At 30.4% G+C, this 27,264-nt stretch overlaps 1 protein-coding gene and 1 pseudogene across 4 annotated transcripts in view; one reads left to right on the top strand and one right to left on the bottom strand.

Annotated features, from left to right (window-relative positions):
* The first annotated feature begins 3,511 nt into the window (after positions 1 to 3,511).
* LOC136985887 (serine/threonine-protein phosphatase 1 regulatory subunit 10-like) overlaps positions 3,512 to 27,264 on the top strand; it is a 660,716-nt gene continuing 636,963 nt past the window's right edge. For 2 of the 4 annotated variants that reach the window (XR_010882402.1, XM_067283267.1), the window contains exon 1: positions 3,512 to 3,894. The gene's annotated coding sequence lies outside the window, so the exon portion shown is untranslated. The other 2 variants (XM_067283268.1, XM_067283269.1) reach the window with 2 other exon arrangements.
* On the bottom strand, positions 10,678 to 11,716 carry LOC136985882 (protein GVQW3-like; annotated as a pseudogene).

Below are 27,264 nucleotides of genomic sequence, written 5' to 3'. Positions count from 1 at the left end.
ATAACTTAATAAAACAAAACCAAGTAGCTTTAACTTTCAGCAAACGACATTATCAAAAACCTATTCGTTTTTTGACGAAGGTTTTAAACAACCCCACAAGTTGCTTTTGTTAAAGATAAAACCTAAAGATAATAAACTACAAATACGCCATAACAAATCGTTTCGGTTAAAAAAAAAAAAAAAAACTCATTAACACTAGCCTCTGGGATATAGGCCGGATGACCGAGCGGTCAAGGTGGCAGCCTACCGCTCTGGGACCTGGGATCGAATTCGAACGGGTCGAATAATCCCCAGGAATTTTTCGGGGGGTGGTCCGTTCGGATATGTCGGGCCCCGTACGTCACCACCCGGTCGCCCCATTGTGGGCCTGGCCGAACCCATAATGGGCCTTCTAAAAGAGGCCCTCTTAGTGCCCACAGGGCGGAAAGAGTTAAAAAAAGCCTCTGGAATATATAGCAAAAATATATACAGTACCAAATAAACATACTATATTTACAGTATATATATATAGCGCAGTGGAGTGCCCTCCATGGAAGGTGTGGAAACGCCGCTTCCCTTGTATTTTCTAAAATATAAATACATACACATGTGTATTACGCGATTATTTTCACGTTTTAACGTACTTTGGATTACTTAAAATTAATATTTTATTATAACCGCATTATGTATTTTATTACAAATTTATATACTTGTGAAAAACAATGATAACATTGCTATTGTATATTCGAATATAAATTTGTATAGGCATATTCCTAATGGAAGCGCTGTGTTGTTGAATACGGGACAGCTTCCACGGTGAAAATATTTGAATGGTGTAAAGCAGCCAGATTACAGGCATTCGCGCGCCTTACAGAGCACCAACCCCTGGCGATTTAGTTAGTGGATGCTACACACCAAAATATCGCATAACACTTTCAACGATTCTATCTATTAGCCACTCGTAGGGCTTTTTTTTTTTTTTTTTCAACTCTTTCCGCCCTGTGGGCACTAAGAGGGCCTCTTTTAGTAGGCCCATTATGGGTTCGGCCAGGCCCACAATGGGGCGACGGGTGGTGAGGGACGGGGCCCGACATATCCGAACGGACCACCCCCCGAAAAATTCCTGGGGATTATTCGACCCGTTCGGATTCGATCCCGGGTCCCCCACAGCGGTAGGTTGCCACCTTTACCGCTCGGCCATCCGGCCGTCACTCGTAGGGCTAATGGACTAAGCGCTATTTGACTAAGTGCATTGTTTTAAGATTTAAAAAGTAAAGAATATTTTATGTTATTTTTATGTACGTTTCTTTACAAATCTATATTTAATTATAATTATATATTGACAGATTTTCAGACAAAACTTTTAGAATTTTTATCGCTTTTAGACGTTAATAATTTTAAATATTATAAAAAACAATGTTCCGAAGCGAGTTTTAATTCTTTAAATTAAGTAAATTTTATTGAGAATTTTTTGATTTATCTAAATTACGTAGTGAATTGCAGTCTTTATATTCGTGTCCTTTTAAATACTTTGATGGAATCAACGACAAACGACTTTTATGATAAAGTAATTAACGCGGGAAAAAATTGCCGAATAGAGTTAGTTTATAATAAATAATAAAAACAAGTTTTTATATCTTTGTGTCAATTATCTATTTTAGAATTAAAATAAATAAACTGTTTATTTTTGTCATTTCCAGTATTTATTTAAAATTTTTATGGAAATGTGAGGTTCCGACGGGTCCGAACCGTCACAAAAGCGCGACAAAACGGTTGATTTAGAGAAAAATTTATTAGTTTAAAAAAATAAGATAGGAAAAAATCGTTTGTAGTCGGACACCCATTTGTTTATATCAAACTGCAACGCAGAAACCATAAATCGCGGAAGGAAGTTGTCCTATGATCGGTGGAAGATCGAATTCATCTTCGCTTTTGACCTTTCTCGCGCTCCAGGTAGGAGTCCCGTTACGCTTAGTAACGAGGGACCAGCCACTCGGAAAGCCTGATTGAGGGGGAATGACCAATCAAAATGGACGAAAGAAAGAACAGAGATTGATATAATCCCCGACAATCAAGGACACCTCGCAATTTGCTAATTAACGTTCCGAATAACCAAAACGCCGTGTATCAACGCGCAAAAAAGCAGTTTCTCGTCTATTGTGCCAACCTGTAACCCGTGCCACTTTGGACTTACACCGTGTCGCCGACGCCAACAGACGAAGTCTCCCGCTTGTCTTTCAGACTTGTCAACGCTACTGCCCTGGGGCCACATTCGATCGACCATCAAAGAACCTCATCGACGCCCAGGATGTCCGAACTGCTGGTTGTCCTAAAGCAAACTATTTTGTACATAGTGTAAGTTTACTTTTTATATTAAAATAAACGGTTTTTGTTAGATACTTGTTATCTTTGTCTCCTCCGCCACCACTCGCGTACGAATGGACCCTAGACCATCACTGATGCGCAATTAACTGATTTCCCCTGGAAGTCGGCTTCTTACGGAAACACAGCTTCCTATTACAACACACCACTGATTATAGTGTGTATAGTATCTGTATATCAATGGCCAGATAGCCGAGGTGGTTAAGGCGTCAGAGTACCGCTATGAAGAACTAAGATCGAATCCTGGTGGTCAAAATATTCCAGGAATTTTTCGGGATGATCGTTTCAGATATGTTGGGTCCCGTTTATGGACCTGGCCGAATTTACGATGGGCTTGGAAAAAAGCCTTTTTAGTGCTCACAAGGCAGGAAGAGTAAATAAAAAATAAAATAAAAAACATCAGGCGGCCTATCAAGTTGTGATTTTAATTTTCGCACACATTAGACATGTCTGGTCTCGGGTTAAGATGGAAGTTATTACGTAGTCGTTTATCCTCCGAAGATCCAGCCGAAGCTTTTTGCTTGACCATACAAAATTATAGAAGAGCCGGGAGAAATGCCTTTCGGGAGGTCTTTTAAGGGTAACTGGTTCCTATTTAGCGTTAGGCCTTAGAGACGTGGTGAAAATCCGGAAAACTCTACGTGGCGAGGCCCGCACACACGACCGAACTACCAGTGTTCAGGAAACGGAACCGTTCGGCTACAATTAGACATTCCATTGAAAGAGGTATATACAGTATTATGATTCTAGTGTACTGTACTTATTCATTCGGATGGCCAAGCGGTTAAGGCGGCAGCTATCACTCTGGGTATCCTTGAATCTGGACGGGTCAAAAACCCAAAAATTTTTTGGGGACGGTCGTCCGGAAATCGGATCCCGCCCCACACTATCCGGCCACTCCATTGTGGGCCCGACCGAATCGACAATGAGCTTGCTAAAACAGAGCCTTTTATTTCCCACAAGGCGAAAAGAATTTTAAAAAAGTGCATCTATTTCAACAATTTATGAGTTTTTTTTTATTATATAACTTTACTAATATCAAATTTTAAACTACGTCATTATGAAGATATTACAATTTTTAGGAGTAATTTTATTCAGTGTTAAAAGTAATCTTAAAAAAAAAATACATTAAAAAATTAATTATGCAGTAAATAAAACAGACAATACGCATGTTACTTTACACACACACACACACACACCCAAAAATTCCCGGATGTTAACGCAGTTGCGCACTGAACTATCGCGCATTCCGTACATTCTAGTTGAGAAGGAGACGAAGCAAATTTCTCTCTGAAAAATACAAAAGACAATATATATAAAAATTCGTTTTAAAGACATTACGAATACTAATGTATACTTAAACATTTTAAATATATATTAATCTATAATATATATATATATATTAATATTCTGAATATGGAGTAAAACAAAATGATAAAAAGATGACTGTTTAGGGAAAGTGAAGTTTTGCGTTTGTAGTTTTTGAACGTCACGTGATTATGATTTAAAATTTGAAAAATATAAGGTAAAGAGGTAGGTTTTATGCTGAAAATTTAAATTTTCCACAAGTTTTAATTTTAAAATTTTTAGTAAGTTATACGATTTGTGTGTGTGACGATTCGGTTATTTGTTGTATTAATTCAAAGACGTATGGACGCCATTTTGCCTCTCGACTGTGTTAGGCTTAAAATTTCCTTTGTTCCGTTTACATTTTATGACAAAAATTGTAATGTTATTAATACGCTGTTGTGAAAATTCGTTTGTTAATATAATATTTTCAGTATTATACGTAAGTATAAACGTATGAATGTCAAAACAGTTCTTTATATCGGAAAATGTTTCTTAATGGCCAGTTATAAAATTTGATAGATAATCATCAAAACGAAATCATAAATGTGCATTTTAGAATCGTGAGAAATTAAATTTTATATTTCTTAATTAACTGGATACATTTTAACACGACATGCTATACGCTGATTAAATTGAGAAACTTGTAATGTTTTCTTCGAAATCAAATACTTTATTACGAAAGATTCAAAACAGGAAATGATAATTTTACCACTTGTCGAATAATACATCATTTCCTATAATTTAAAAAAAAAATGTTTTTTGTTATTTTGCAAAATAATAAATTCAGTTAGAACTAACCTTAACTGAAGATTATTACCAATTATTTAATTTATTATAACAGTTACAAATTCACCTTTAAAAAAAATGAAACAACGTAATATCGTATTTTCCGACCCTCCGCCTTTGGTACGGTTGTTGGCCTAAGCTAGAAATTCTCCGTCTTTTTGAGATGACGTCTTTGCATGTATGTATTTACAATTGATATTAAAAATCCCAAGTTGTATGATGGTTTTTAAAAATTGTCCATTTTCCAATGTTAATGTTTGAATCGAATGCTGCTGGACGTATGAGAGTTTCGACAGAAGCTTGAAATTTTAGCCAAAAATATGGTAGATATATGAGATCTGCTGTTTGGTGTTGGAAAGTCAATTTGAAAGTTTGTGTAAATCTGTCAAATGCCAAAATTATATTATCTAGGTTAGAATATAGCTATAGCAAATTAATTTTTGTACTTCTTTTCTAAATATAATTAAGATTTTTATATAATACTTATGCAGTAAAACTTCTCTGACTTGAAGTTCCGACAGGCGGGAAAAAAGTTTGAGTTACGGACGATTTGAGTTAGAGAATAGGATGAAAAATGCCAATTCTGAATGGATTTGTGAAATTGGAATTGAACAGTTTTCAGAAACTTCTTGTTCAGATGAGTGAGAGGTCTTCTTACTTTGGACTGGATTATTCTCTGAAAATGGGTGTTGGACAGTAGATATAACTAACTGAAAATTTCATGGAAGTTTGATAATTAGGATCAATTTGGATAGAATAAATATTGAGTCATGGAACTTGAAGGTAACAAAAATTGGTGTCAAGGACTATGGAAATCTTTGACTTTTAGAAAATTCAAGTTAAGGAAATTCCAATTTGAAGTGTTAAATCCCTATGCTATTCCACTGAGACCTACTAAGTGCTTTGTTTTCTTCAAGTTAGACGTTTGAGTTAGAGAAGTTTTACCATATATGGTGGTACAATGTACATTACTATTACTCTGTATTCTAGACTACTATTTATTGCTGACCTATCTAGTAGAAATAGCCAATATTATAAACTTATTGTGATAAAGAGAATGAAGATTAAATAAGTGGTTAAAAGTGCTCTAGGTTTTATTGACAGCCTTTCTACAAATTATTTCTCATCCTCTGCATTTCGAAATCAGTTTTTCTTAGCTATCATGTCAGCCTAGTTGCACATTCAGGAGGTGGGCCAGGGACCCTGATATCTCCCAAAGTAAAAGAAACACTAGTAAATTTTCCTAATTTATTTTTTTATTTATATCATGCCATATGTTCTATTTCTATATTACTTGTGAATTAGCAGTTATATAAGATGGAAATTTTATTAAGTTTGCATTAAAAATGTTTTTATCCATTCAACTCTGCTCTCCAAGATTAAATTTTGAGTGCACCACTGTGTCAGCCTCATTTGTAATGTAGTCAAATATATCTGAAAATGATATGTAAGATATTATGTAAATGATGCCATATATTCTGTTCTGGAGACTAATTTGCAGAAGTTTAACAGCAATTATCGATAACTATTAAATTGCATTCATTTTATGAAAATAAATATGAAAATGTTTTATATCTTTGATTAAATCTCATGTTAATTAGAAAGGTTATGGGTATTTTCAGTTTTGAAATATATAGTTAAATATATCTGTTGTGATCTATTCATCATAAATTTTTCACATTGTCTAAAAGAAGCAAAATATTTTCTTACATGTATATGAAGGTGTGTAATAACACACCATCAACTGCTGTATATCATTTGCTATAATTTGCAATTCTGGTTTAGTAAAAAAATTTAGCAAGAGATGGCGCCTAACGCCTAACTCTAGTACCAAATTAACTTAAATTATTAATATTACTATAGCCATTTGCTAGCCCGATAATTCGGCAGTTGTTGGTCTTTATATATAACGGGTTAGTTGTTGTTTATTTATTTAGTAAAGATGTTTATATTTACGAAGGTATGAAATATTATCTCTGTTTATTTTCTACAGATACAACTAAAAACTAAAATGTATAAATACTGTTTTGCATAAGCGTTATATGTATACTGATTTGAAAATTAAAATCCTTAATTATTTAATATATCTATCAGAAATAGAATATACAGATATTATTATAAGTAAATCTTGTTTTTATTTAAGAAATGTAAAAGCATGTTTTTTTCTTTTACTTCAAAATTTTTTGATATATTTTTAAATTGTAATCAAACAATATTGCTTGATTTTATTTGGGTTGTAATATGTCTAAATAGACATTTTACAGCCTAAATAAAATATAGCAATATTGTTTGATTATTTAAGTTATGCTAGATATTAAATACAAAAGTAGCTAAGTGACAAAAATATACGGAAATCTTTAAAATGATAGATATTCTGATTTTTAAATCAGATTAGATTCAATGTATGTTGATAATGGCCATCCAACAATGGATGTAAAATGTTATTCTTATTTTGATAATTTGTTAATTTATTATTTATTTATTTTTGCTAATATGAGAATATTTTCTACATAAAAGTTTGAAAAAGTTCATTAGAGTAGCAAAGGTTAATTTAAATAATGAGATTTTTTAATTATGTTTTTGAATGTTTAAATTTTTAATGTATTTAAAAATTATTTTTTCAATTATATTTAAAAAATATAGCATGTAAAATCGATTACATTTGCTTGAATAATGTAAATTATTATTTAATAGTTAAATAATTAAACGTTGATGTTATGATGTATTTGTTTATGTAACTATTAAGTCTTAATGAAAATTCTCACTTAAATATTTTACATAAAATCAATATCATTGTTTTAAAAAAGCTCTTTATAATGTTTTTGTTTTTAAATATATGAATAATACTCTGTGCTTAATGATGATTATTTTTATACTGAAAATGATATATAAGGTCTTTTTATACACTGGAAATCAGCAGATAACCTCAATGTATATAATACTGTTTGGTAGTTAATGAAATTAAATTATGAAAAATGAATCACTAATTAAATTGTCAACTCAGTCAATTTCACTCAATATTTATCAGCAACTTAGAATATATAATGCCATCTTAAAATCTTATAGGGCTGTAGTCTCTTTTTGCCTGCAATCACCTTTTTGGATTACAAATGTGAAAAGTGTGTGTGTGTCAGTCAAAATCTCAAAACTACATCATCATTCAGAAATGTGATATATAAGTTAGTATAGTTAAAATTGTATAATAATCCATTAACTTTTTTTAATGCAATTAAAATTTTTTTTTTAAATTGAGTTAGGCAAACCATTAAAACCTTCCAAAAAAAATAGGAAATGGATAGTTAACTCATTGCATTTTAGGTAATTGACCTATTTTTTCTTAGTGTTTGGAATTTTCCTGCTATTTTTTTAAACAGTTCAACTGATCACAGCTTAATTTATTCGTATAAATTTTCTAAAAAAATTTATTATTTATTATTTTTATTATTAGATTTATTATATATATGCTGTAAATTTTAAGTATTATATTTTTAAGAATATAATTTTTGGCTGAATATTTGTTTAAATATATGAAATTACAGTAGAGACTCGTTAATTGGAACCCTGGTAATCAGAATCGCCAGTAATCGGAACGATTTTCAGTCGGACTGTGTCGTGCTGAATCAAACATTTTTGATACTAGATTTATTTCTAAAGTATAATTTTCATGTTTTTATATTCTTCAATATATTTATTTTGTTTGTACAAAATGCAGAAATAATTTTTAACGATACGATAGCCTCGATTATTATTATAAAAATTTTCGTTAGGCTTAAAATCGACGAAAATTCAACACGAAGCGACACGCAATGGAGAAAAATTTGAACATCGGACAGGTTAATGTATTTTTTCGTACATAATCAGTAATCGGAACAAATCACTAATCTGAACAAACCCAGTCCCCAATTGATTCTGATTTTCGGTTCTCTACTGTACTTGTCCTGACTGACTGACTTACTGATTAATTCATCATCGCCCAGAGCAAACCGCCGAACCTAAAGAGGTAAAATTTGGTACACAGTTAGGATACGTCATGGAAATGCACACTAAGATGGGATTTTTCGAAATTCTCCCAAGGGGGGAGAGGGAGAGCATTAAGGCTTAACTGGAAGAACAGCTTCTACTGTACAGTACTATTATAGATACGATTTTTTGTTTTCAACTACAGTAGTTTAATCTTTATAGAGTACTTAGGTGTATTAAATTGATAGCATTTCGGACATTGTCATAAATATTTTTGTATTTTTCGATTTTTTAACCAAATGTTCAAACTGTTTTAAATTTGAATTTGTTATTGCATATTGGTTCGATTATAGAACGATTGTAAACGTTCCAGAAAATTGATCAAATTGAAAACAGTTTATTTGATTTTCAGCAATTCTCATCATTCTCAGCAGAAGGTGTTCTATAACAATTACTATAGTTGTTGAAATACAGAATATAAATGGCGTGTGCTTGCAAAATCCGTGCAGGCGAAGTCGCGGGTAGTGTTGCATAAAATAACTATTTAAAATAATGTTATCTATTTTGTATAGTTCATGGATAATTTTGTACATTACTAGCAATGAGTGCCCAGCATTGCCTGGAAACTCTGAGAGGGTTGAGTTGTACTCTCTATAAGGTAGTGTTTTCTGCAGGATAGCAGAGAGTAATTATGCAAAATATGATCCAAATCAATCAAATGGTTTGGTAATTTTGGGGGATGAAATCAGGAAGGAGTAAGGTCTGAGTTTTAAGATGGTATATACAGTCAAACCTGTTTTTATGCGCTCTTTTTATGTGCGATTTTTATTTGTGCGATTTTTTTAATGCGAATTTTTAATTTGTGCGGTATAGTTGGCGACTAGTCTCGTGCGATTCGTCATGTCTCACGTTGACTTATTATAGCTAAATAAACTTATTATAGCATAAATGCACTTATTATAGTAATATTATTGCATGAATATGCGAAAAATGAAATAATTTACTTTTTAAGTCAACAAAACACCACCTGGACAAAAATATGTAAAACAGACGATAGATCAGACGATGCAGTCAAGTGCTGACATCTGTTGTCAATAAATTCTATTTCGTACGGTTTTGAGTTATTTTCTATGTGAGACTTTTTTTATGCGGTCCCTGTTGACCGCATAAAAAAATTATTTTTTTAATTGTGTTGCGAAAACTATTATTTACAGTCATTCGTGAAGTTTCGTGAGATTTTTTTTAATGCGTTTTTTTTAATGCGGTCCCTATCCCCCGCATAAAAACAGGTTTGACTGTATTTAAAACTATCTCCTTTCCCAATTATTGGAGATAATTACATGAAACAAACCTTTAATTAGCTGGAATTTGTTAAAATCAATCCAGAATTTGTTAAAAAAACTGGATGCAGGCCTTGGTGAGGGCTGAAAACATTTGGAGTTTTCGTTAATTTTGTAATTAAAGGTTTTGTTTCATGTGGTATATATTTTTTGGAGGATTGTAGAGAATAACTGCAAAATTTGTTGAGTTTGCTCAAAAGGTTAGTGTGGGGATGAAATCAGAGAAGAGTGAGGGGGGTCTGAGTTTTATGGTAATTTATGTTTCCTATACGGAACCATAGTAATGTGGAATTTGGTTCAGATTGGTCAAAAAGTAATGCAATGTGGCAGGTTATGCACTTCAAATTGCAATTAGACTTGCACTTATGGAGTAATTGCTGCTCTTGCAGATGTGAAGTATATGGTAGAATGATTATGTAAGGATTTTATTTTCTGCAGTATACATGTCATTACAGGTTAAATGCTATTGTGTGTTATATGCATGAAAAATGACTCTGCTTTTTTAGATTATAATTTTTGGAGATCACTGTTGATTTTAATCTGGGTTAGGGTTTGTTTTGAATAACAGTGCTGATCAACTAGTATATGAAAATAGTTATAAAAAAAAGCTATTGCTGGTTACAAAGATTTTTTGTTTTGAATTGTTTCTCAGTTATTTTTCCTTGGATTTTATATATCTTTTTAATTTGGAATAATACATTTCTTAATGCTATCAAAGATATTTTATTTTAAATGCTGTATAAGTCAAAAATAATCTAAAAAGATAATTTTTGACTTATACATTCCTGAATGTACTGTACTGTGCATGTGTATAAGAATATAACACATCATTCAGTCTCCGGTCTAACTAAGAAAAACAATTATTTTTAAAAATTTGACTTTATTCATCAACATATTCTCCTTTTAAGAGTGATACATTCATTCCAATGCTCCTTTAACTTTTCAATGCCTTTTTTGTAGAATGATTTGTCTTTGCTCTCAAAATAGGCTTTAGTTTCAGCAGTCACTTCTTCATTTGAGCCAAATTTCTTTCCATGGAGAATCATTTTGATGTTTGCAAAAAGCCAGTAGTTGCTGGGGCCAGATCTGGAGAGTACGGTGGGTGAGGAAGCAATTTGAAGAGTAATTCATTCAATTTAACCATTACTTTCATCGACTTGTGACACGGAGCATTTTGGTGGAACAGCACTTTTTTCTTTTGCATATGAGGGTGTTTTTTCTTGATTTCTATACCCAATTGATCCAATAGTGCCATGTAATATTTGCTATTGATAGTTTTACCTTTCTCAAGATAGTCAATGAACAAAATACCATACGTGTCGCAAAATACGGATGCCATAACCTTGCCAGCTGACTTTTGAGTTTTTGGTCTCTTTGGATGACTTTCACCGGCTGCCGTCCACTCAGCTGACGATATTTTTGATTCAGGTGTATAGTAATAGATCCATGTTTCATCCATTATCACATACTGATAGAAGAAATCCTTTATATCTCGCTTGAACAGCTCCAAACAATGCTCTGAATCGTTGACGTGTTGTTTTTGGTCTGGTGTGAGCAAATGCAGCACCCACTTCGAAAGCAACTTACGCATGTTCAAATTTTTGTGTAAAATTGTAAACACACTACCTTCTGATATCTTTAAGATGTCAGCTATCTCACACAACTTCATTTTATGGTCTTTCAAAACTATTTTGTAGACTTATGTTTTCCGGAACAACTGCCGATTTTGGGCGACCAGAGCATTCAGCATCATCGGTGTTTGTATGACCACGTTTAAATTCAGCATACTAGTCAATAATAGTTGATTTCCCTGGTGCAGAGTCTCTATAATGCTTATGAAGCCACTGTTTGGCTTCAACAGTATTTTTCCCCATCAAAAAACAATGTTTAATCAACATGCAAAATTCTTTTTTATCCATTGTTTTGAAAATTACAAAACTGGGATCACTAAAACCACTGTAACCTGTAAACTAATTGTCAGAATGTCATGAAATTTTGACACGTATCGTTTGAAGGTTGGCACTATCCAGAAATCATATGGGTCTGTCAACAGTGTTGCCATATATGTGTCAGACTGGAGACTTATTGAGTGATGTGTTATATGCTCAGATAATGTAGCGTGTTCAAACTTTAGGGCTAAACCAGAGCTTCCCAACAAGTCAGTATTGACCTTAGGGGTTTATGAAAAGTTGAGAAGGGGTTCAATAAAACTTTACAGATATAAAAATATATACATATTAAAAATATTAAACAATTTACATAATTTTTCATTTTAAAATAAATTTAGGAAGATGCCTTTTAAAAATTTTTTGAGGGCTGTTGCACATACTGTACGTATAATATATAATAATGTGTATTATTTAATACATATTGTAATGAAGGGAATCAATAAAAAAAAGGTTTTTGTTTTCAAAGGAGTCAATACATGAAAAAGGTTGGACTAAACAATATATAGGATGTTGTAGGATAAATTTAGATCTGTTTAAAGTATAAATGATGTTTTTATGGTATCTTTTACATTGTACTGTACAAATAACTATGGACCAATAGACTATATTTGCATCTGGTATATGGATGATGTGAATTTAAATCCTGTTTCAAGTAAACAATTTTTTTTTCAAAAATTAGGATCATTATTAGGATTATTACAAGAATAATCTAACCACCTAAAAGTGACTAAAAATTTCTCTATCAGCTGATGATGGTTATGTAATCATGGAAGGAAGGTAGTAATACAAAATATTAAATTTCAGAAATTTTATATAAATTTATTATTTCAAAATTAGTTTATATATAAAAATCACATGAAACAGAACCTATAATTTCCTAGGTAATTAAAGGTTTTGTTTCATGTGATTACCTCTAGTAATTTGGAAAGGAGGTAGTTGTATATAAAAATCAAAACGTGTTTAAATAGTGAATATATTTTGTACTCTATGACTATTAAATATATTTTAAAATTTTTTTAGTAAACTTTCAATAAAATCTATTTTGAATTAAGAAATTGTAGAAATAAAGTTGTAAACAATTATATGTGTACTTTATTAATGAAATATTAAATCCATAAAATACAAGGGCTACTTGGAAATTAACCATTTAGGCTGGCACAGCCATATCACTTATTGTGGCAACATGGTGCATGCACAGAAATAAACAGTGATGTGTTGCTTTATGGCTGTCTGTGTGATAGGCCATTTGTTAAGTGCTTGTTGTACATACAGTGTTGTGGAAATATGGCTTGTATCATTGAAGCTCCTGCCAAAAGTGAGGTGCATGGTATTATCTACTTTGTGCGAGCTGAAGGACACGATACAGCTGAGATTCACTGATGAATGAATGTTGTGTATGGTTAAAAACTTCTTTGAGTGATGGTTGTGAGAGAGAATGGATGTTGTGAGAAATGAATGTGTGTTGGCAATTTTGGGAAGGATGAATGTATGTGCATCACAAAGTTGGTGGAGACAATAAAAGTTGTTAATTGAATGGATGAAATGGTTTGTGAATGCTGTTGGTTTAGAATATTGAAACTGTCATGCTAATTTTCTGAAGTTTCGTGAATAGTACTCTGAAATTATGATCTCAACTCTGAGCTATCACAAGTTTTGTGCAAGGTAAAATGCTCAAAAACCTTAATCACAAAATGCAGTGAATGAGTTCTGCATTGCAGTTTTTGCAATGCTACCATGTGGAGGGTAATGCTTTTCTGGACAAAAATCGTTACAAGCAATAAAACGTGGATTCCGTTTGTGAATATGGAGAGAAGGATTGAAATAATGGATGCATATGAATTCATCAAATAAACCAAAGAAAATTCAAGTGATTGTTATCCAGCAAAAAGATGATAGCTACATTTTTTTGGGACTAAGGGAGTGTTATTGACAGTCTATGGAACTTGGCCTACTGTTACTTTGCAGGTATACTGTGAAACTATAAAAAACTTTCATAGGCACTTCAGAACAAGAGGCAAGTCATGTTGCCCTCATATGTGATTCTTGTCCAAAACAAAGCACACCTACATATAGCTACAAGCACAAAAGCATAGTTCCAACAGTTTCAGTGGTGACATAGCAATTAGTCTTATGAGGTACTGATGAATGATGCTAGTGGTGGCTGAACTTCTAGGCAGAAAACTTTTTTAATGAGGGAATATGGAAAATAGTGTCATTTTATGACAGATGCCTGAATTCTAGTGAAACTTATGTTGAGAAGTAGCTAAGATATGTACATACCTTTTGTGTGTAATAAATATAGTTTGGGCTAATAGAAGTTGTCAATTAAAATTCACAATTTCTATAGACAGCTTTTGGGGTTTTGTATGTTCTGTATTCTTTAGTTCAAAAATTCCCAAATGGAACTTTTTAAACCACTTTGACATGTTCAAAGTTCAGGAGCATCTTCCACATACACATTACAATTTTTTTTACTGTTTGTATGATACATCCTTTCCAAAACTTATAAAGCATATGTCTGATATGATTTTATTCAAATAAAATGTAAAGTAAAAAGTTTTAAACTAAGCTTCTAAACAGAGAATACAATCTCATCTTAGCAATAATGTATTAATTTTACAACTGTTATAATTAAGTCCATATCTACTTGTATGTTAAGAAATGAGGTCTGTTAAAAATATGAAAATCTTTTTATTCAACCCAACATAATCTTTACTTATTAACCATGGCATCTGAGAAGTGGGTGTAGGTAATAAAGTGTAAGAGGAAGGTTATAATGTTGATGATTGAAGCGATAAAGAAGTTATTGCAGTGCAGTAAGCTTGTGGCAGATCTGCCAGTCATGTTTAAGATGCCAAAGTTGATGATGGGTGTGTGACCAGTAAATGCAGTTTTCATTTTATTGTAGTGTTTACATGTTTTATTTATTCTTTTGTGTTTTAATTTATTATTAGGGCATTTAATTGTGTTAATTTCACATTAAATTATGCAAATTTGCTGTTTTAAGTTTATTGAAATCTGTATTGTTTAGGGCAGGGATGTCCAACCCACGGGCCACACTGTGGCCCGCTTAATATTTTTATGTGGCCCATTGCACCCTAAATTTCTTAGGTACATTTTCATTTTGATAAAGTATGTCGTAAAGATATTCTCGTTTCACTGGATACATTTTGATGTTGTAATGTCATAATTGGTGCTAGAAATCTGTATTGCCTCACATTCATAATGTACTGTTGTAAACAATTCTTTTTATGTATGAAAAACATGAAAACTGCTGAAAGAAATAGATTGAGTGATTGCCATTTAACTAGCATTCTTAGAATTAAGACTAGTACCATAAAAGCAGATATTGACAATATTATAAAAGGAATGCAATGCCAAAAATCTCATTAAATTTATTTTTTATTTTGTGTGAGTATAATTTTTTTTTACTGTCAATAATACAGTATTTTTTTAATTATATACTGTATATTTGTTATTAAAATTTGATATTCACATTTTGAACTTTTTTAAAGCATATATTTATATAAAGTATCTTTGTGGCCCACTGACTATACCTAAATTTCTAATTTGGCCCATTAGGAAAAAAGGTTGGACAACCCTGGTTTAGGGTCTGAGAATGGATTAATTGACTCTGTTACTTCTAATGGGAAAAATTGATTTGGACTTTGAGTGATTTGGAATTCAAATAGCCTTTTGGAATGAATTAAATTCAAAGTAAAAGACACCACTAATTTTAATAAAATAAAATGTGATGAATTGAACATTGCAAAAAACTTAGCAACAGAGACATCAGAAGAAATCAAGGTGGTTAAATCCTTTGCAAATTCAACATTTTCAGCATCTTGTTTACAAATATTGTCAGAGTAAAGCAGTCAAGTGATAACACAGTCATGTGACATTATGTAAACATTTAAAATGTTTTTGAAGCTTTGTTTTTTATGAAGTATACATTTTAAAAATTATCATATAATACAAAAGATTTTAACAATAGACCACATGACAGCACTATTGATCAGATACACACCAAAAAACATTACTGTATCACAAGCAAAGAACTTTAATTCAATTTGTTTCAGATAAATCTTTTTAATCTACAGTTACTTCTGCTTCAGGTCTGTATGGTTTGACATTCTATATTTGAATGTACAAGAGAACAATGAGAAATTTCAAATCTAAGAACAAATTTGAAAATTCAAACACTATATGAGGAAATTACATTCAGAAATTACATGCTAAATTATATAATAATGATATATGCAAGCACATATTGGTGATAAAATCAAGTAATAATACAAAAGTAATGAGATTTTAATTTCCACAATTTGGATTGGGATTGTCATAAAATAATTTGTCATGCATTTGAGATGATGTTTTTCTCTAAGATGAATGCATTTCCCTTCAGCCTTGAAAGTTTTTGAGCTTCCAGTATTCTAATGTGATCTGTACAGAGGGTACATTTTGAGACTGGCTTGTAGTGGTATTGGTTCTACGTCATTTTCAGAAGCAAACGTGTCCAAAGCAGTGATACATTGTTTTATTTTCTATCTTGTACTCATGTTCAGCTAGTCATTTGTTAAAGGATCTCAATTGATCCAATGTAAATTAGATCTCTCCGAGATCTTTTATCACATACTGGGATACTATATACAACTTGTGCGTTATTGGTGTATATGGCATTTTTGCTATTATGGAATAACTGTGTGTGTAGGATCCAGGGCCTGTTCTAGGGTTTTGAGCGCCCCGGGCAAAACAAAATTTGGCGCCCTTTCATACAAGAATATACAAATTTACTGCAAATTAAAAAAAAGTAAAAAAAGGCAAAAAATCAAAATTACACAATAAAGAACTGTATAAAAAATTTATTTATTTAAAGCACGGCAAGTGTTGTTAATGCAAAGTTTACAGAAAGACAAAGTTATTTAACCATTAAGGCGTATGACAGGCGCCAGTATCACTTTGACTATTCATAATTTTGTTGATATTTGTAATTTATAAATTTGATCTTGTCCATTTTTTGAGTAGATTGTTGTGATACGTGATACTGATTACAAATTATCTTTTCAAAATAAATAAAAATAAACTTTTTAGAGATTAAAAAGCGTTTGTCTGCATCAATGTTGTGTGATAAAAGCCATAAAAATTCTTAGGTTTCATTATTTTAATTAGTAAATTTTTGTTTTTGTCTATTAATTTTTTTATTTTTTTTAGTTATTATGAATTCTGACTATACAAATAGTTTTCTTTGAATAATTGTAATATTATTTATATCTGTTGACTATAATAAAATAATTAGCGTTGTGACCTTTATTTGGTATTATTAAAGAAAAAACAATGTATTGCTTGCTAAAAAAAATCGATGTCTCATGAAAAATGATCAATTTTAATTTATAAAATCTAAAAAAATAATGAATGTAAAAAAATATTTTATTTTTATATCGGCGCCCCTCAAAATTTGGCGCCCCGGGTAGTCGCCTGGCTTGCCCGCCCCTTTATCTGGCGCTGGTAGGATTACATCTGTATGTTATCATAGTACCTGTTTCCACCATTTCTTTGTATAATGCATGTATTTTATAATTGCCATCAATTACTATATACAGTATTTATTTGCATATAAGATGATCTTGCATATAGGATGAGATGTGAATTTAAAGAACAAAATAAAATAAGCAAGAATTGTTTAAAAAATGAAAAAATTTTAGCTTAAAAATTAAATTCAATAATGTAATTTTGATGCCAAAAACTTACTACTGAAAATCAAAAGGTATCTTGTGATAACCTATCAATTCAAATTTAGTCTATTTTTTGAAAGAATTTAGCCTAAATTTTATTTTAAAAAGTTTCTAGGGATGTTTAAATATGTTAGGAAATATAAATCAGCAAAGTTTTAGATAATATGTCTTATTATAAATCAAAAAAGAGAAACTTGAGAGAAATCAATGTGTTTCAGTGTAATTAAAAAGATCAATTGATGTTTGATGAGCATGTGCTTTGGCACCAACCATTGCTAAGACTTATCATTATGATGTTTGACCTTGTATATCTAGTTACAGGTCGAATTTTAAAATACATTTGTGACATATCTTAGACCAAGATGGATTTTATTTGTATGCAAAAATGATTTAAATCAATTAAGTGGTTTTGGGGGAGTTAACTGTCACACAAATGTCAGTCATTGCTAATAAACCCCTACTCAATTATCTGAAGAAATAATGGCAAAACCTTTAGTTCAAGAGACATATAACCATTTCACACAGGTCCCCTTATCAGGGGCCTGTGTGAAGTTTGGAATTATTTATTAATATGAAATATATTTGAACATTTATTGTATTTAAGATTGTTCAGTTGTAATCTGAAGGTGTTACTTCAGGAGAATGAATACCAGGAAATTTAGTTTAATTATTGATAAAATATATTTTTTGCAGCATTAATAAATGATGCTTTTTACATAATTATGACCAGTTATCTCATTGATATACTTTATAATCATAAATTAGATCACATTAGAAAGAAGGTTGTGGTGTTGGTACACAAAACTGCTGACTCCAACTCCTGTTGGTACTCATCTTTAAATGCCCATACCTGAGTTTGAGTCAGCAAAACTGCTGACTCATAAAACTCAATACATTTCATCACCACCATATGAATTATCAGGCTAGTTTTTTTTACTTATGATCTATGTTTAAGTTTTTATTGAAGTTGGAAAAAGTCAATACATTTTTTTTACTGACTCCAACTACATCCAAATGTTTGTCTAGACTTTAATTCAGATACCATCACTCTGAATGTTGTAACCTAGCACTTTTAATACAATACTATGAGGGATCTACAGCACAGTACAAAAGCAGTCTAGTTGAGAAAATCAGATTAATCTTGAAGACAACATCAATTTTTATGATAGTAATATTAGTTTAGCTTGTACTATTTTTAACAAACATCAAAAAGTTTTCCAAAGCACTTTTGAATTCAAGTTTGTCATCAGAGAAAAAGTTAAAAAAACAGCTGAATTAAACATTCATATTTTTACCTAATGTGAAATGCTTGTTTGTGTTATGAACTTAACCCGTGATGACGACTTGAGTCTGAAACTGCTTGGAATCAGGTTTGTTTTTTCTCTTTTTAACACCAATAAAACAATGTGTAATTTGTAGTTTGGAGTGTTAATGAAGTTAATATAAAAAAATTAAGTCAAAATTTTTTATAAAATTCATTTTTTTAAAAATTGAAATAATTAGAAAATGTGTTTAATTAAGGAAGGTTGATAAATAAATTCACAGTAAATACATATAAATTTTATTCTATCTGCTTAAGCTTTTTTTAATGCCACAATAGAATAATTGTGATTTTTATCTGATGATCTAATTGATAATGCAGGTACTGTACTTATAAAAAAAAAAGAAATGCTTGACATTCATTAGTAAATATAAATATTAAATGTGATAAAAGAAAAACATTTTACATAACAGTTACAAAATATATAAAAGTTAGTTACTGTTAATAACTTAATTGTAAAAATTCAATTTTTATGCAATATTAAGAGCATTTTATTTAAACATAATGTTTACGTAAATAAATGTTGATTAAAATTATTAAACAAAGTTTAAAATCTTTAAGATTTATTCAGTTATATTTTCAGAGTACTGTTTTTTACATTAAAATAATATAGAATGTTTGCTTAGTGGAGTCTTGCAGATTATCTGTTGTTTATTAAATTAGTAGTACTGTTTGTTTATAAATTTACAATTGTTCTAAAAGTTTCAAGTTATATCTGTTTTCTTTATAATAATCAGTTTATAGAAATACTCCCTTATATTGATAATACTCAATTTGCATTAATATGAATTGCTAGGTTGCCATAACTTAACAAATAACAACACGAATTACTAGGAGAATAGTAGTTTGCTTCATTGAGAATACATATTACTGATTTTAAGGATCATGGTTGTATAATTTATGGAATGAAGGATTAATAAGCAATCAAAATCTTTAAATTATAATAATTTGAACTAATTTACTAAATAAAGTTAAATAAAATAAAATTTATTTACAGAAACAATTTAATGTTTTAAATGATTTTCAAATCAAACAAAATGAGAGGGTATTTGCTTTCTAAGGGTGCAACTATGCAGACGCGAATTTAGAGCGAGCGAGAGGTTGCGAGAGATTTAGTTTTCGCAAAGAAAAACCACGCACAAGCGAGAAGCGAGAAATAACGCTGGCGAGAGCGAATTTCTGGTTCTCGCACATATCTGACAGGTTTTGATATTTATCGCATCTCGCCTCTTCTCGCCACATATTCTCGCTCGCTCAGAAAATTCGCTCACTTGCGTCTGCATAGTCGCACCCTAAGTGTGGAGCAATATATACGAGCGGTTAAACAACACAAAGCTAAAAGATATCTAATTGTTTTTTTCTATTGAAGATTGAAAAAGTAGAAAATATTTTTTAGTGCCAAAAGAGTAAAAATGGAGCCACATTTGGTGCAAAGTAGCCAAACCCAGCTTCATTATGCACCCCCAATATTTAAATTATCATGTGTTTGCATGGGACCATATCCATTTAAAGGGGTGGGTGTCCCTAAACTTTAACTCCTATTTTCTGAATACATTAGAATGGTTGCTAAAACCAGATGTTTTGGATTGTTCTACAAATGGAAGTCAAACCCTTTGTCTACTAGATTAATTATTCTACTCAAAATAGAAAATTTATTACAGTACCATTTTTCCTTTTACATTTTTCAATTTGAATAACAAAATTATCATTGGAAATAGGGTTATTTCTTAAGGGTTGTAAAGGTAACTTACAATTTGATTTAACAAATTCTAGTAACATTTTTGTTTGATTTATCATGTGAAAATTAATGACATGACAATGGCAAAATTTACTTTAATGTGAGAATTTGCTTTATTGATGGTCATTTTAAGGTGAGTTGACTATTATATATATATCTTATCAATACATTTATCTCTATATATGTGTATAGTTCACAGAGGTAAATGTTTTGCACTGTAATCTTATCATATCTTACTCATTCCTGATTAGAGCATTATTCACTCTAATATATATAATTAGATAAAAAAATTTATTATTAAGTACATTAACCAAGTATAATAGTTAATAAATCTTTGTTCAAACACAACCAACAACAGACTTATTTATACTAGCCTATGTTTATTCAACAATAAAAAATTTCACAAGAAGTAAAATTCCAGTATGATGATGTCCTCAGCTGGTTTCAATTTACAATCTTTTTTTAATTGACATATAGCACCATTAAACAAATGACTTTTTTACTAGTTCCTTTTTTTACAATATTATAGAGTGCATGATCTACAAACCTAAGATTAAGATAGATATAAATGATGTTTTATATACAGTTTTTCACAAATTACATTTCTTGATAAATAAAATTCTGTTGGATTATCCCCCCCTTTTTTAACTGTTTCCCTCCAGTAATTATATAGTGTAATGACATGCCAGACCTCAATCCACTACCCACAATAAATTTCATTTCTCCTCTATCTTCTTCACATTATTGCAGTATTATTGCTACCAACACAGACCACTACTCCCACAGCTCCCTTTTTACATTCAAGCACATGGTGCTGGAATGTGATTTGAAAATTTTGCCTACAAACTCCATAGCCTCTCAAAGAAGTATGTAAAAAATTTATATATTATTTGTTTGAGATTATCAATGAGAAATTTTGCAGTTGTCATTTTTTTTACTGATTGACATCTATGTTTATTGGAATAACTACCTATGTACAGAATACACTAAGATGAAATCCATCTCCAGTTTGTTAAAGTACTGCTTATGAATTATATTTAGATTTTATACATAATTTTGAAGATTACTTTCAATAGATGAGCCCTACAGCCCTATTATGTATATTTTGCTATTTAATTTCATTTAAAATAACTAATTGAAAATGAACCCAATTTTGTTCTTCTCATAGTGGCACTCTCCCTGTCATTTTGGCTATTAAACTTAGCTCTGTCCAGTGTAAAAATGATTCTGAAAAAACTTTTCAAATAGACATGCTTCTATTCATTCCAAATATTTTTTAATTTTCATGATTTCTAATTATTTTAATTTTATGTCATTAACGAAAAGATTATTGTAAAATTTTGGTTGGGAGGATAATTTCTTTTGAATAAGATGGTGCCAAAGTAAAGAACTCATGAGTAAACAGAGAGGAAATGGAAAATTATATTTGATTAAATGTCATTGACTTGGGTATTGCAAATCAACTGTGAATGTACCTGCTTATTTGAATCTTTTCAGAGAAATTAAGGTCACATGACAGGGAGATTTATGGACATGTTTGTTAATGTTAGTCTTTTTTAGAATTAATGCAGGATATAATTGAATCTATTTATCTATACAAAATACTTTTAAGGTGAAATTTGTTTTCAATTTATTTAAAGTACTAATGTTGTATGTTGAGAAATTTTAAGTTTTATATACATAAATTTATTTCATGCTTTATTTTCTCCTTTTGTTTATAACTTAAAATAGTTTTTTATAGAAAATATTTTGCTAGGTATAACTAGTTCTGTATATTTTTATAACTTACAAACATAGTTACTTGTTTCTTTCAATGATAATTTTGACAGAAAACATTAAAATGTTTTAATGGAGTTAAAAACATTTAAACACACATAAAAAAAAGTCATTTCAAGCACTTTCAGTATATTTACAGGGTTCCTAGTCACCTGGAAAATCAGGGAATTTTTCTTGGTTGTCTTGTTGATTTTTTTGCTCATAATATTGTTGACCAAGTGTAGATGTCTTAAGGCAATGTGTGCAGAAGTAATGTGGTGCAGTTCAACTTACAAAAAGGGGTGCAGAATATTTTCAGGACCCAAAATTTCTCCCAAACATGCTCACAATTTTCCCAAAAACTCTATTGTACACAAAATAAAACCATAATTTATGAACTTGTTATTACATAATTTGAAAAATTCAAAAGGCCTACTATACAATTTACCATTCAACAGTAAACTCATAAACAGTGCTGCTGCCTGCTTCTGGTGGTATTACCCTGACGGCACCTTCATTTTACCCTAGATTATCCTAAATTGAGAAAAATCTCTGAGCTTGAGCTTATGCTTGGATAAAAAAAATTACAAATGATTCTATGATGTAGATCCCAGTACTATTATCGTGAAATAATAATCAGAACAATTCTTAATTCATTGTTTTTAAAAATCTTAGTAACTAAAACGTCTTAGGATTTTAAGGCTCTGTCAGAGGTATTAATTTACATCTGATATGGAGATAAGTGATGTTTTAGTTTGGTAATCCCAATTTGACAAACGAGATAAATTTCACCTTGTCTTTAAATAATCATAATTATCCATAAGTTTAATGAAATCAATTATTTAAACTTAATTTTAATTAATTCACTTCCAACATGTGTTGTGTAACTTAGCTGAAGATAGAAAATTAAATAAGCCATTCACTTCATTTTAAACATACTTTAATATGTAAAAGATCAGTTTTTAAAATTCATTTATTTACATATATATTTACGTTTTACCATTTGTGTTGAAGCTTTAAATGAAACCACCAATCTGCTTTATTTCTTTAGCTTTTGTTGTCCTATCCTAAAACCTTCCAGTTATAGGGAAAACAGAACAGTTTTAGGCTAAAATTTTTTCTGGCAAAACTTGTGGCATGATGGGTAATAGCATCAGATCAGCAGTTTTATCCTAGATTTACCCTAAATATTACCCTGAGATTTTGAAATTATCCTAGAAATGGCACGCTGTTCATAACATAAAAATATTTCATATTAAAAAAACAATTTAAGCACTTACCATCATAGGATAGCATATACAATTATTAACTTGATGCAATATGTTGATTAATAGAAATAAAATTGAAGTCAGTGCTATGAATGATTATTTTTAGCACAGACAGAAATTAATGAACCTTTTGACATCCAAAAATGCAAAAATTATTTATGATGATGACTTAAGAATGAATTTTTTATAAGGCTCAAAATCAGTTAAGAATGAACTTTGAGTAATAAACATAAAAAAATATTTTAAAAGGGAAAATTTAGATTTGGCAAGAAAATTTTCATATTATTGAAATTATTTTTTCAACATGGCCGTTTTGTCTAACTTCTAAAACATTCCTTACATTATTGGGCTACAATTTGGAAAAAAATTATAGACTTATAAACATCCATCTGTCTGTTCTTTAATCTCTAGAGTGGAGTTAGTTAGATGAAAGACAAGTCCAGATATTGAAACCTTAGAGGCAGGAGACCCTGATTAACTATATATGAAGTTCTGATGCAAATCAAAAGTCCATGTTATTACAATTCAAAAATTTTTCCCTGAAAGGTGTTAGATAGATGACCAGCACAACTCTATTGTTAAAGGAAAAGCATGATGTACAGGGGCAAGACACTACAGTACTAATTTGAAGTGGAGAGCATATATTTTAAATGAAATTAATTAAAAGTATGATTAAAAATTGCAGCCCTGCATTGTGATTATATCACAATAAATAATTGCTTGTTTAAGTTACAAGGTGATTTTTCAATAAACAAAAATAGCTACTGGAAAATAACTATTAAAAACAAAAAACCTTGATAATTCCAGCAAAAAATATTTAATAATAATAACGTTTTCGACTGTTTTAAACAGCCATCATCAGTTAAAACGAACTTAAACAAAAGAATGCAGAAAAAAGAACTCAAGCAATACAAATATTTAAAAATTCAAAAAAAATTCCAAAGCAAAAACGCTGTCGTATATTAGAAACTAACAAACAGCGCATGCGCTAAATATCGTAGTAAGAATAAAAATAAAAATAAAATAACAAAAAATACTGCCGCAAAAACATCTAGAAACATCTAGAAAAGCTTGAAATCTACAAAGCCCACGTTAACACGGGTTGCATTAACCACAGAGACGCAGACGGTTTATCCACGGCATGGAAGTCGTTTTACCGAAATACATAACGTTCTTTCTTGTAATAGAAATATTTTTGCGGCAGTATTTTTTGTTATTTTTATTTTTATTCTTACTACGATATTTAGCGCATGCGCTGTTTGTTAGTTTCTAATATACGACGGCGTTTTTGCTTTGGAATTTTTTTTGAATTTTTAAATATTTGTATTGCTTGAGTTCTTTTTTCTGCATTCTTTTGTTTAAGTTCGTTTTAACTGATGATGGCTGTTTAAAACAGTCGAAAACGTTATTATTATTAAATATTTTTTGCTGGAATTATCAAGGTTTTTTGTTTTTAAGGTGATTTTTAATTCACATAAAACTTTAATAACTTTTCAACTATATGAGATAAAAAAAATTCATAAGGCATATTATACAGAATTTATTGGCATTTAATGAATTGGATTTTCAAAATGATTGTCTTTGCTTGCAATAATAGTGACTGATTTTTGAAACGTTTCATAATGGTAATAAAAGTCTTTTTTGGAATCTCCATTATTATTTTTTATTGTGTCTATCAACTTTTCAATAGTTGTGATACACTCAATCTTTAAGATAACCCATGTTATTTCTTTTTATGGGACTAAGTCTGGGCTTATAGCCCAGACTTAGTCCCATGCACCTTTACGCCACCAGCATATTTTTTATAATCTAATGCGATTACACACTTATCAAACAAGTTGTAAAGGCTGTTGAATGCTTGCTTTGTGTGTAGGAGCCTTGCACCATCTTACATAATCCAAGCTTGATGATGATTATGCCCAACAAGCATTTTGGGATAAAACTTCTTTTCCAATAATTCAATATATGCAGCAGAAGTAACATTTTTTTCTAAGAAGAATGGTTCAATAGCTCTGCTAGCACTGGTGGTAGTACACCAATTGGAGAATTAGAATTTTGATGATAATTCTTTACAATAAACACATTTTAAAGTGAGCACCATCATTTTGAAAATGACTCTTAATATTAATCAACCATTGACATCAAAAATGTAAACATTGTACTATATAGTACTTTTTGAATTTTAATTCTATCTCATTCAGTAGAAAAGTTATTAAAGTTTGGCATGAATTAAAAATTACCCTGTAAATTATTTTAACTAAAGTTAATAGTTTAGAAAGTTAATAGGAAAAATTACATATATTTACAATTTAAACAATTTCATTAACATTATAAACTTTTGAAATTACATTTTAAAACAGTAGAAGCTGGGTCTTGGGGTCCTGGTAATTAATACTGGTTTCCTTATGTACTTAGTCCATCAATAGCTGAGTGGATTAAAGATTGGTAGTTGGTTGCAGGTTTGCATTTCACCAGTGGGCTAGCCACATGGAGTTTTCTGAATTTTCTTTATTTATTTAATATGTAAGTAGGGTCAGTTTTCTATAGAAAGTCTTTCTGGGAGGCATCCGTCCTTGGAAGATTGTTTAAGTGTTGCATTATCTTCTCCCCTCAATCTATGCATTCTCAGATATTTAACTGCTTTCCTTATCTGATATCATTGAAAGTATCATCTGAAAACACTGAAAATTTTTGCATTGTGTAGTGCTGAATAGTAGAAATTTTCATATCCATATATTTGAGGTAATTCAGATAATAGATTTTTTAACAATGTGTTGGATCTACTGATTGCTGTGGATCTGCAAATATGTTGACAGGGATTCTTGAGTTTTAGAAGAAAAAGAAGAGTATTATATTATGCAAATTTAAAAAAGTTCCTTGTAATATTTACCTTTTAGTAAAACATGTATTAAAGTTTAAACTAAAAACATATAAAATCATTTAAATTAAAATGTTTAAAACAAAGACATTATTTTAAAAAACACTTATGAATATTTTATATATATTTTAATGTATACTCTAGGGATTCTGCCAAAAGTTTTTTTTATTAAGATCTACCAGAAGGTGAAGTTTAAGAAACACTACTAGATTAATGCATGCCATTGGGGTATTTCGTAATTTTTTTTTTTTTGGTTGTTTTAGGCCCTTTACCGCTCTTAGAGCACAAAAAGGCCAAGGGGTATTTTGTACTTAAAGGCATCTAGTTTTTCCAATTTTTAAAAATTGTATTGTTTTTCTCTTACAATTTAAATAAAGATACACTGTTGATGGTAAGAATTAATGCAGTAAATGTTGACTTAATGCATGAGGTATACATAAGAATGTAAAGAATATGCAGGTGGTATTCATTCATTTTTTTTTCTTTTGTTACTCTACCAAAAGACCAAGTTCTTAAGCAGTTCTTTAAACTTTGCACAACCATATCAAATGATCTAATTTTAATTTTTACAGTTTCTTACAATTTTAGGTTGTGTGTAATAAGAATTATTAAGACTTACTAGTCTGTTATATTGTAAGATGATATTTTAAAATTACTAAAATCAGACCTTTTAAGTTGTAACCACTTTGTGTATTTTTTTAAAAAATTTTGTTTAATTAAAGTTTATACAAGTATTACAGACATGTACTACTATTACTGATAATACAGATTAATTTTAAAAACTAATATTGATTATGTGAAACATTATTACAAAATGCAACAGGAA

Source organism: Centruroides vittatus, unplaced genomic scaffold, assembly GCF_030686945.1.
Source record: "Centruroides vittatus isolate TY-2023 unplaced genomic scaffold, ASM3068694v2 contig_980, whole genome shotgun sequence".
In the NCBI taxonomy this organism is placed as follows: Eukaryota; Metazoa; Arthropoda; class Arachnida; order Scorpiones; family Buthidae; genus Centruroides; species Centruroides vittatus.
The sequence above is the reverse complement of the archived record's forward strand: the minus strand, read 5'-3'. Positions and strand labels throughout refer to the sequence as shown.